Below are 9,315 nucleotides of genomic sequence, written 5' to 3'. Positions count from 1 at the left end.
CTTCTTCTCCTTCTTCTTCTTCTTCTTCTCCTCCTCCTCCTCTTTCATATATATATGAGAGTGCATGTGTAATTTATCTCATATATTTATATATGAGAGAGCATGCATGTGTAATTTTTAAGACTACTAGCTGGGAGACTTCGGATTACTCATATATAACATTTATCAAAGAACTCTGTCATTGATTTTCTTATCTTTGCAGGTCTCTGATTGGTTCATGAATTTATTCAGTGATAAAATGAAAATTCCTGTTTTCACTGAAGGATCTACTGAATCATCGTATTAATTAAACCGTATTGCTTCCTTGAAAGTAATCCTTCCAATGTAAGTCTTAAATCTTTTCTCATTCTTTTTGAAAACATAGTTGTAATATTAATATGAAAACAGTGGCTAAGTTTGCCTTCTCTTCCCTTGGTCAAAGGGGCTACAGGTTTGTGGTAGAGAGAACAATTATACTTCATGTCCACTAACAGTCCTTTGTGAAATCTTAGCAATGTGTTTTGCCATGCATTCTCAGATGAATTTAGCCAGTCAAATAATGGAAATCACTTTTGTTTTGATTATGTATGCTTGCTAGAGTCACTTACATTATGGTTATACTAAGATTAATAAAGTTAGGTAGGGAAAGTGATAACATAAAGAATAAGTAAATTGGTAATAGGCAGAGGGTCAGAATAAGATTTATATGCTCTGCAAAAGAGTGAACCCATGCTCACCTCCGCATTTGGCGAAGAATAATAAAGAATTTCTGGTTTTGTGCTTCTAATTAGGTGTACTTGGTGAATTGTTGCAAGTTTTGCCTTCAATTTGGGTTTTAGCCCAAGAAAAAATACTTCATGCTCAGTAAACACACTTTCAATACCTAAGAGCTGTACTATACTGAAGACAGAAACAGAAGCAATGTGAATGTTTGTGTTAGAGTCCCCTGCCCCTTAACATACTACTTTATATTTAGCCATGCATTTTTGTTTAAAAACTTCAAATTGTTTCCCAACAAGTTTTCTCTTTTTTTTTTTTTAACTTTGGTATATGGGGGATTCATTGTGCTATATGAGGCGTGACAGTGAAATATCATTACTTTAAAGTCGTAGTTGAACTTTATACTAATGACATTATATTGGTATTTTAAATTAAGTGAAAATGAACAGTAGCTGTGTCAGAGATGTGTAACATTACTGTCAGATTTTGATTATCCATGTTAATGGAGGTGAACACTTGTGTAGATTTCTGGTCAATACAAATCACTTATATTCATTCCATTGTGATTGTGCACATACATGTGTGTATATATATATATATTTGTGTGTACCAGCGTATTTATTATTAAATATTTTCTAAGACTATATATTTTACATTTGTAATTTGCATTTCCTGTACATATACCAGTAGAGGTGGTCAGTGAGATGGTTCCTCAGTTAATAATGAAACTTATGTCAATAGGAAAACATTTTTTAAATAATATTATACTGTGTTTCGGTGAAAATTTACACAACAAATTACGTCCCAAATATACAGATTTTTCAGTGATGTTAATTATATTTTTCACAATATGTCAGCATTCTTTTTAATTGCATTCTGATTGTTCTCTTTCCAGTGCTCTGGTTTCCCTGCCCCCTTGTCTTCTCATCTTTCCTTTAGAGTAATTGTTGACCTTTTGGTCTTATATATATATATATTAATTGTGCTTTAAGTGAAAGTTTACAAATCAAGTCACTCTGTCATACAAAAATTTATGTACACCTTACTATGTACTTGTAGTTGCTCTCCCCCTAATGAGACAGCACACTTCTACTCTCCACACTGTATTCCCCGTGTCCATTCAGCCAGCCCCTGCCCCCCTCTGACTTCTCAATCTCCCCTCCAGACAGGAGCTGCCCACATAGCCTCATGTGTCTACTTGAGCCAAGAAGCTCACTCCTCAACAGTATCATTTTCTGTCTTATAGTCTAGTCCAATTCCTGTATGAAGAGTTGGCTTTGGGAATGGTTCCAGTCTTGGGCAAACAAAAGATCTGGGGACCATGACCTCCGGGGTCATTCTAGTCTCAGTCAGACCATTAAGCCTGGTCTTTTTACAAGAATTTGAAGTCTGCATCCCACTGTTCTCCTGATCCATCAAGGATTTTCTGTTTTTTTTTTTTTTGCCTGTCAGGACCCTCATCGGATGCAGCCGGGCAACTTCTAGTTCTTCTGGTCTTGGTATGATGTAGTCTCTGATTTATGTGGCTCTTTCTGTCTCTTGGGCTCATAATTACCTTCTGTCTTTGGTGTTCTTCATTCACCTTTGCTCCAGGTAGGTTGAGACCAACTGATGAATCTTAGATGGCTGCTTGCTAGCGTTTAAGACCCCAGGCGCCACTCTTCAGAGTGGGATGCAGAACGTTTTTTTAATACATATTGTTATGCCGTTTGACCTAGATGTCCCCTGAAACCATGGTCCCCAGACCCTAGACCCTGCTACTCTAACCTTCGAAGCATTTGGTTGAATTCAGGAAACTTTGCTTTTGGTTTAGTCCAGTTGTGCTGACTTCTCCTGTATGGTGTTTTGTCGTTCCCTTCACCTAAAATTGTTCTTGTCTACTATGTAATTAGTGAATACCCCTCTCCCTCCCTCCCTCCATCCCCATCCTTGTAACCATCAAAGAATGTTTTCTTCTGTGTTCTATTTCTTGAGTTCCTATGATAGTGGTCTCATACGATATTTTTTCCTTTTGCAACTGACTAATTTGATACAGCATAATGCCTTCCAGATTCCTCCATATTATGACATGTTCCACGGATTCATCTTTGTTCTTTATCATTGTGTAGTATTCCATTGTGTGAATAAACCATAATTTATTTATCCATTCGTCCATTGATGGGCACCTTGGGTGCTTCCATCTTTTTGCTGTTGTAAACGGTCCTGCAGTGAACATGGGTGTGCATAATCTGTTCATGTAAAAGCTCTTATTTCTCTAGGATATATTCCAAGGAGTGGGATTCCTGGATCCTATGGTAATTCTATTTCTAGCTTTTTAATGAAGCGACAAATGGATTTCCAAAGTGCTTGTATGTACCATTTTACATTCCCACCAGCAGTGTATAAGTGTTCCAATCTCTCCACAACCTCTCCAACATTTATTATTTTGTTTTTTGGATTAATGCCAGCCTTGTTGGAGTGAGATGGTATCTAACTGTAGTTTTCATTTGTGTTTCTGTAATGGCTAATTGTCGTGAGCATTTCCTCATGTGTCTGTTAGCCACCTGAATGTCTTCTGTGGTGAAGTGCCTGTTCATATCCTTTGCCCATTTTTTAATTGGGTTATTTGTCATTTTGTTGTTGAGTTTTTGCAGTACCATGTGGATTTTAGAGATCAGATGCTGATCAGAAATGTCATAGCAAAAACTTTTTCACAGTCTGTAGGCAATCTTATACTTTTGGTGAAGTCTTTGGATAAGCAAAGGTGTTTGATTTTTAGGAGCTCCCAGTTATCTAGTCTCTTTTCTGGTGTTTGTGCATTGTTAGTAGTGCTTTGTATACTGTTTATGCCATTTGTTAGGGCTCCTAGTATTGTCCCTTTTTTTTCTTCCATGATCTTTATCGTTTTAGATTTTATATTTAGGTCTTTGATCCATTTTGAGTTAGTTTTTGTGTATGGTGTGAGTTACCGGTGTTGATTCATTTTTCTGCTGTATATGGATATCCAGTTATACCAGCACCATTTGTTAAAGAGACTGTCTTTTCCCTATTTAACAGACTTTCAGCCTTTGTCAAATATCAGCTGCTCATATGTGGATGGATTTATGTCTGGATTCTCAATTCTGTTCCATTGGTCTATGTGTCTGTTGTTGTACCAGTACCAGGCAGTTTTGACTACTGTGGCAGTATAATAGGCTCTAAAATCAGGTAGTGTGAGGCCTCCTACTTTGTTCTTTTTCTTCAGGAATACTTTACTTATCTGGGGCCTCTTTCACTTCCATATGAAGCTGGTGATTTGTTTCTCCATCTCACTAAAAAATGTCATTGGAATTTGGATTGGAATTGCATTGTATCTATAGATCACTTTGGGTAGAATAGATATTTTTACAATGTTGAGTCTTCCTATCCATTAGCAAGGCATGTTTTTCAACCTATGTAGGTCTCTTTTGGTTGTTGCAGTAGTGTCTTGTAATTTTGTTTGTATAGGTCTTTTACGTCTCTGGTTAGATTTATTCCTAAGTATTTTATCTTCTTGGGGGCTATTGTAAATGGTATTGATTTGGTGATTTCCTTTACAACGTTATTTTTGTTGGTGTAGAGGAATCCAACTGACTTTTATATGTTTATCTTTTATCCTGATACTCTGCTGAACTCTTCTATTAGTTTCAGTAGTTTTCTGGAGGATTCTTTAGGGTTTTCTGTGTAAAGATCATGTCATCTGCAAATAGAGACACTTTTACTTCTTCCTTACCAATCTGGATGCTCTTTATTTCTTTATCTAGCCTAATTGCTCTGGCTAGGACCTCCAGCACAAGGTTGAATAAGAGTGGTGGTAAAGGGCATCCTTCTCTCGTTCCCGTTCTCAGGGGGAATGCTTTCAGACTCTGTCAATTTAGGGTGATGTTGGTTGTTGGCTTTGTATAAATGCCCTTTATTATGCTGAGGAATTTTCCTTCTATTCCTATCTTGCGGAGAGCTTTTATCATGAATGGGTGTTGGACATCACCAAATGCCTTATCTGCATCAATTGATAAGATCATGTACTTCTTGTCTTGTTTTATTTATATGATGGATTACATTGATTGTTTATTCTAATGTTTAAGCATCCCTGCATACCTGTTATGAATCCCACTTGGTCATGGTAAATTATTTTTTTGATATGTTGTTGAATTCTGTTGGCTAGAATTTTGTTGAGGATTTTTGTGTCTAAGTTCATGAGGAATATAGGTCTGTAATTTTGTTTTTATGTGGTGTCTACATGGTTTTGGTATCAAGGAAATGCTGGCTTCATAGAATGAGTTTGGGAGTATTCCATCCTTTTCTATGCTCTGAAATACCTTTAGTAGTAGTGGCGTTAATTCTTCTCTGAAAAGTTTTGTAGAACTCTCCAGTGAAGCTGTCAGGCCATGGGTTTTTTGGGGGGTAGTTTTTTAATTACCTTTTCAATCTTTTCTTTAGTTATGGGTTTATTTAGTTGTTCTACATTTGTTTGTGGTAGTTTAGGTAGGTAGTGTGTTTCTAGAAAGTTGTCCATTTCTTTGACGTTTTCAAATTTGTTAGAGTACAGTTTTTCATAGTAATCTGATAGGATTCTTTTAATTTCATTTGGGTCTGTTTTGATATCACCCATCTGATTTCTTATTCAGGTTATTTGCTTCCTCTCCTGTTTTTCTTTTGTCAGTCTGGCCAGTGGTTCATCGATCTGGTTAATTTTTTCAAAGAAGCTTTTTTTTGGACTTGTTACCTCTTTGAATTGTTTTTCTGTTCTCTATTTCATTGAATTCTTCTCTAACTTTTATTATTTGTTTTCTTTCCATGCCTGAGGTTTTCTTTTGTTGCTCTCTTTATAATTGTTCAAGTTTTAGGGATAATTCATTGATTTTGGCCCTTTATTTTTTGGATGTATTCCTTTATTGTTATAAATTGACCTCTGAGCACTGCTTTAGCTATGTTTCAAAGGTTCTGATAAGAAGTGTTTTCATTCTCATTGGAGTCTATGAATTTCTTTATTCCATCTTTAATGTCTTCTATAACCCAGTTGTTTTTGAGTAGGGTGTTGTTCAGTTTCCAAGTGTTTGATTTCTTTTCCCTGCTTGTTCTTATACTGATTTATACTTTTACGGCTTCATGGTCAGAGAGGATGCTTTATAACATTTTGATGTTTTGGATTCTGGTAAGGCTTGCTTTATGACCAAATTTGTGGTCTATTCTAGAGAATGTTCCACGAACACTGTAAAAGAAAGTATACTTGGCTGCTCTTGGGTGGACTGTTCTGTGTATGTCTATGACGTCAAGTCAGTTGATTGTGGCATTTAGATCTTCCTTGTCTTTATTGAGCTTCTTTCTGGATGTTCTGTCCTTCACTGAAAGTGGTGTGTTGAAGTCTCCTACTATTATTGTGGAGCTGTCTATCTCACTTTTCAATGCAGTTTGAGTTTGTCTTATAAATTTTGGAGCCCTTTCATTGGGTGCGTAAATATTTAATATGGTTATATCCTCCTGCTATGTTTTCCTTTAATCATTGTATAATATCCTTCCTTATCCTTTGTGGTGGATTTAAGTTTAAAGTCTACTTTGTCAGAGATTAATATTGCCACTCCTGCTCTTTTTTGATTGTTGTTTGCTTGATATATTTTTTCCATCCTTTGAGTTTTAGTTTGTGTGTGTCTTTATGTCTAACATGTGTCTCTTTTAGGCAGCATGTAGATGGATCATTTTTTTATCCATTCTGCCATTCTCTGTCTCCTTATTAGTGCATTTAGTCCATTTACATTCAGTGTAATTATGGATAGTTATGAGTTTAGTGCTGTCATTTTGATGTCTTTTGTGTGTGTTTTTGAAAGTTTCTTTTTTCCACTTAATTTTTTGTGCTGAGTAGTTTTCTTTATATATTGCCTTTTCCTCTTTTCGTTGTTCTTGATTTTCTTTTTGCTCAGACTTTGTTTTATTTTTATGTGTAGAATAGTTAGTCTCCTTTTCGGTTACCTTAATATTTACCCCTATTTTTCTAAGTTTAAGCCAAACTCTTATTTCTCTAAATCACCTTGACTTCCTCTCCATATGAAAGATTTATGACTAGATTTTTTCGTCCCTTTATTGGTTTAATATTTTCATCTTTTACACAATGGTTTCTTTGTTTCCCTCTTTTGAGCGTTTTTTTTTTTTTATCTTATTTTTGTTATTTCCCTATCTGGGTTGGTATCTGGTTCCTCTGTCCTGTTTTTAGTCTTGGGTTGATAAATTATTGATTTTCTAACCAGAGAATTCCCTTTAGTATTTCTTGTAGTTTTTGTTTGGTTTTTGCAAGTTCCCTAAAGTTCTATTTATCTTGAAATGTCCTAACATCGCCTTCAGATTTGAGAGACAGTTTTGCTGGATATATGATTCTCGGCTGGCAGATTTTTTTTTTCCTTAAATGCTTTATATAAGTCATCTCATTGCCTTCTTGCCTGCATGGTTTCTGCGGAGTATTCCGAGCTTATTCTTGTTGACTCTCCTTTGTAGGTGTCTTTTTGTTTATCCTGAGCCACTCTTAAAATTCTCTCTTTATTTTTGGTTTTATCAAGTTTGATTATAATATGTCTTGGTGACTTTCTTTTGAGATCTACTTTATGTAGGGTTCAATGAGCATCTTGGATAGATATCTTCTCATCTTTCACAATATCTTGGAAGTTTTCTGCCAACAAATATTCCATAATTCTCTCTGTATATTCTGTTACTCCTCCCGGTTCTGGTACTCCAATCACTCATAGGTTATTTCTCTTGATAGAACCCCACATGATTCTTGAGAGAGCTAGCTTGATTATTTGTGGCTTTAGTACTCTAATGTCCTGTCACCAGATGGCTAGAGCTATTACTAGGTATATGAGCCTTGGTGTCCATTCACTTGTACGGATTCAGCTCAGGTGTCCAGTTAGTCGGTCACCAAGTGTGTGGTGCAGGCTCTCTTCTACAGTCTTAGAGGGGCAGGGGTGATTGGTGTATGCACAGGTATCTGGTTGCAGCAGGTGGTCATGCTCTGAACAAGGCAGGGAGCTGACTACTTTGTCCTGAGTGTCTGTGAGGAAAGTGCCTCCCTGTTTCCAAGAGCTCACAGGTTGGTGGCTTCTCCAGTAGGACCGTGGGTACTCAATGCTTTTGTTTGTAAGGACTGGAAGGCACCACTTATCCTTTGACCCCCGTCGCGGGTGGCTAGGTGATGTAGGTGGAACCACCTGTCCTCAGTCCCCTGATGTGGGTAGGCGAGGACCCTGTTTAATAGGCAAAGCGGTGTCAAACATCAAAAACCCGCCGCTCTACCACACGGCTGTAACAGTTCAAGCCAGATCTCCAGTACATACACCATTGCAGTCTGCCAACAAGGGCCTAAGCTCCTGAAATGGGCCTACACAGGTTCATGCAGGGGTAAAAATTATTCAAAGTCTGCAGACTGTGCCTGGACAGGAGCTGCCTCTGTCCTGAACTTCCCAGCTTAGGGGAGCTGGCAGATTATCTTTTCCCCCAGTTATTAATTTATTCCTTCTCCAAGGCTGGAAGAATGGCTCAGGATGTGCAACAAGACCGATCTCAGGCCCAGGGAAATCGACAGCCACTGAAGCCAGCTTGGGGGCTGGGGGAACAGTAAAATAAACTCAAGTACTTAGCTTTTGCCGAAAGCACTGTTCTCTCATTCCAGAGGCATGAGTAGCTGTGGGGCCTGCTATCTCTCCCTGAGGAACTTGCATCCTGAACACCACCAGCCCCGCTGTGGTCACACCAGGGAATCGTGCCTGAGGGGCTCTGGGTCCTGCTGAATCAGGTCCGGCAACTTCTCACCACTTCTGATCAGTCTCTCCCTCCCCCTGCCACTCAGTCCAATTTTCTAACTTTGCCTTTGATGTTCAGGGCTTCTAGCTTGTCATATATATAATCATTTCACTTGTTTTTTCAGGTCTTTGTTGTAAGAAAGATCACAGGAAGCATCTGAGTACTCCACCATCTTAACCCCACCTCTCTCAATAGGAAAACATTAAATTAAAAAAATAAGTTTATGTAGTTGTAGATAAAGGTAATAACCTAGCTTGTTATTAAAGCTCTTGCTTTGACAGTTGAATATATTGCTCAACCAAGATACCATTTCCTCACATGTTAGCAAGTTGAGTTCAACTCGCTATTCTATATGTGTATTTTTTAAAGGACTGTACTTAATTCTGATGACCAGAACGTTTGGGAGTCACTGACATAAGTAATTAAGCATCAGCTTGATGACCAGAATGTTTGGGAGTCACTGACATAAGTAATTAAACATCAACTTGATAGTCACACACTGAGGATCAGTTTTCTTCCTAGTTAGAAGATGTAAAATTAAATTTTGGGCTGTTATTCTTTGCAAGATCTCACTTTGATTCTGCCTGGGAAACAAAATTATATCTTCTTCCTTCCTCTTCTGATACCTGTAGTGGAACCAAGATATTAAGTGGAATTTATTATCTCTTCATTTGAAGAACTTTTGAATTTTAGCAGTTAGGTAGTTAATTTAAGAGACGATGGAGAAGTCCAATGTCGTCAGTCAGAACAAGGCCAGGCACCGACTGCAGAACGGACCATCAATTGCTCATAGGCAAATTCAAGTTGAAGCTGAAGAAAATTAAAACAAGT

General features: G+C 37.5%; 1 protein-coding gene across 1 annotated transcript in view; it reads left to right on the top strand.

Annotated features, from left to right (window-relative positions):
* Positions 1–226: 226 nt before the first annotated feature.
* TENT5D (terminal nucleotidyltransferase 5D) overlaps positions 227–9,315 on the top strand; it is a 29,651-nt gene continuing 20,562 nt past the window's right edge. The window contains exon 1 of the mRNA XM_049871968.1: positions 227–324. The gene's annotated coding sequence lies outside the window, so the exon portion shown is untranslated. The remainder of the gene's footprint in view (positions 325–9,315) is intronic.

Source organism: Elephas maximus, chromosome X (genome assembly GCF_024166365.1).
Source record: "Elephas maximus indicus isolate mEleMax1 chromosome X, mEleMax1 primary haplotype, whole genome shotgun sequence".
In the NCBI taxonomy this organism is placed as follows: Eukaryota; Metazoa; Chordata; class Mammalia; order Proboscidea; family Elephantidae; genus Elephas; species Elephas maximus.
Note: the sequence above shows the minus strand (reverse complement) of the source record. Positions and strands in the feature narration are given on the sequence as shown.